The sequence below is a fragment of the Xenopus tropicalis genome, chromosome 5, assembly GCF_000004195.4.
Source record: "Xenopus tropicalis strain Nigerian chromosome 5, UCB_Xtro_10.0, whole genome shotgun sequence".
Lineage (NCBI taxonomy): Eukaryota > Metazoa > Chordata > Amphibia > Anura > Pipidae > Xenopus > Xenopus tropicalis.
Window position 1 is genome coordinate 75,586,286 of NC_030681.2, and position 2,839 is coordinate 75,589,124.

The window sequence follows — 2,839 nt, forward strand, 5'->3', positions numbered from 1 at the left end:
CAAGAGCTTTGTGGATTGTACACTAATGGGATGAATGTTGCACTTATTAAGGTGCACAATTTGCATGCTGTCAATAGTAAATAAGCCCTACTGAGAATCTGCCATAGGAAAGGCAGGGATTTCATAGTAAGGCCAGTTCTATATTTTATACTAAGAGCTACAACTCATTAGGAACTAGTACACATCCCAGTCCAAGTATCAGCTCTGTGTGTGGTGGCTCAGTGAAAGGCAGAGTGCTGTTTTCCCATCTGCTTTTGTACAAATTTTCAGGTTGGCTTGTCTTTAACTTTACAGTACAAATTGTCCATTTTTGTCTTCCATGCACCTGTTGTTCTCTAACCAACACAGCCAGTTTTTGTGCCCTGGATTCAACAAGAACATGCTGGAAAGCCCAAATATTACAAACAACAAGATGACTTTTGCTGCAGGGCTTGCAGGTGGGTAAGATGTTTAATTTTTTTAATAAATATTCCAAAATTACAATGATATTGAACATTAGAGTTCTAATGAGGATAGCATGCGTTGTGTAATCTGCAAATTTTAGATTTTGTTACGATACATTTTGGAAGAAAGTTTATATTAGTAAATTACATTTTGTCTTAGTAATGCCACAGATATAAAACAGAATTATAGAGAAAATAAGCGTGAAAATATTTGTCTGCTATATTGGAATATGCAAGGTAATATCCTGCCCACTTGATATAAATATAATATTCTGGGGTGATTATGGCATACATGATCCATGAGTAGAAGCATTGTTTAAGGCTACTTAGAAAATAAATTAAAAAAATGACTATTGTACAAACACAGCTGCAACTGCGATCTTGCAAAAGTGAACATAACTGTTGTACACATTACCATTATTCATAAAAGGTACTTGCACCAAAAGACACTCCTTGCAAACCTCAATAGTTGAGTTCAGCACCAGGGCATCCATCCAACATTCTCATCTGAATCACTTGAAAGTGCATCTACTGACCTAGGGGACCCCTGCAGCTACCACCACCTTCAAGCTGATGCTAACTGTAGTGCTCCCAGCGAATTATGTGCAAGTAGTGATGAGCAAAATTGCCCCATTTTGATTCACCAAAATATTTGTGAAACTACAAAAATTGTGCAAAATGTACTGCAAACAATGGACAAATGCTAATTCAGTGCAAATCCATTTTAGGACAAAACATTTGCTCATCTCTTTGTGCAAGTGTCATTATAACAGGGAGGGCCAGAAATGGTGCAATGCCCACTCTGACAAACTTTGGACGCCGTTACGTCCTGTTTGGCAAGAGACACACGCAATTGCAGCAAACACAATGATGCAGGGACGGTGAGAAAAAAACTCTGCATTATGAGTAAAAATATGGGAATTCCATTCCAAATGTAGATGAGCCCTTTCATCTTGCTGACTAGAGTTGGGCCTAGAGTAGAAAGTTTTTAGGGCAGGCATGCCGTATGCTGACCCATCACTGATGGAACAAAGAATGTGCAGTCCACAAGTAACAGAAAAATAGAAGCTGCAACTGGGACTGGACAACTGTCAAATCTCATGTCCACCCAGTCCTTAGACCCTAGTCCCGTACCATCCATACTTATGGTACAAGTGGGCTGAAGTCTGTTTAGGACAAGCAGTGGAGGTAGGAGGAAATTTCATGACAGCGATATTATGACAAAGTGACTTTGTGTGGCTCCCCATCATTGTATGACATAGTGGGTCCCCTATTAATTTCATGACATAGTGTGGCTGTCCCAAAGAGTCACCCAGCAGCCCCTTTGCATACTGACCATTGACTAACTTTTTTTTCTCCTTCCTTCTCACATTTTGTTTTTTTATTTCTTCTTCATTTACCCCACCCATATCTTTCTGCCTTAAATGATTGCAGCTTTTTTCATTGACAGCACTTTCTTTCTCACTTTCATCCCCTTCTGTTTTTCTGGTGTGCCCCCACTTATTTACCTTTTTCTCTTTGGGTTCAGTTTTCCGTTTCCAAGATCCAGTGCAATCACAAACAAGGGAGTCGCACAATGATTGGCTAAACATGAGTGATGTTAAAATTGCCCACCAGATTACATTTCTGGCATGGATCCGTTGCTTACTGATCGAAATCATTATTACACTTCATAGACTAAGAGGGACAGTGGCCCGCCAGACATCTGCATCTGAAGTTGCAGGATGGAATCCTACTGCATTCCACCCCACTTTCAGCACTGGGTGCACCAAACTGGAATCTGCCTAATATTACATTCAAATAAGGGCCAGTAAAAGCTGTCGAACAAAAGAAATTAAAAGCTGAAATCTAAGCTTCAAAGAGATGAGTATTTAATGAGTATATGTTTCTTGCTGATCCTCACAGGTAAAGAGAAGGTTACAGCTCATTCTTTCATTCAATTCTGTATTCATTTCCAGAACAGAAATGAGATTTAAAAAAAATATAAAAAAGCCATTACTTTTTTTCTAATTTAATGGTAGATTACAGGAGATCCAAACACTGTTTGCCTAGTTGTTGCTGAACTAAAAAGCCCAGCATACTGTAGCATATTATCAAGGGTTTAAGAATTCTGGGACCTATATTCAAGCAACATTAGCATTGCATTCTTATAGCAAAATTGCTCAGTAATACTTCTCCCCAGTATATCCCCCCTGATGTCTACAGTGTAAAAGCATGAACCTCCAAATGACACAATAATCTCTCTATGTAAGACTGTATCAGAAAAGCATAATGATACCCACACGTTTTTAGGTCATTAAGTCCTTGCATCTACCTCAGAGGCATACCATGGTAATAAATTAGAATGAGATTGCTGCCACAAATCTTGCTAAAAAGCTTTACTTTGACTCCCTTTG

The 2,839-nt window shown here is 38.9% G+C and overlaps 1 long non-coding RNA gene across 1 annotated transcript; it reads left to right on the forward strand.

Annotated features, from left to right (window-relative positions):
• Nucleotides 1-351: 351 nt before the first annotated feature.
• Nucleotides 352-2,303, forward strand: LOC116410839. Its single transcript, XR_004222666.1, has 2 exons — nucleotides 352-437; nucleotides 1,972-2,303. It is a non-coding gene; the product is annotated as an uncharacterized LOC116410839 (long non-coding RNA).
• Nucleotides 2,304-2,839: the final 536 nt, after the last annotated feature.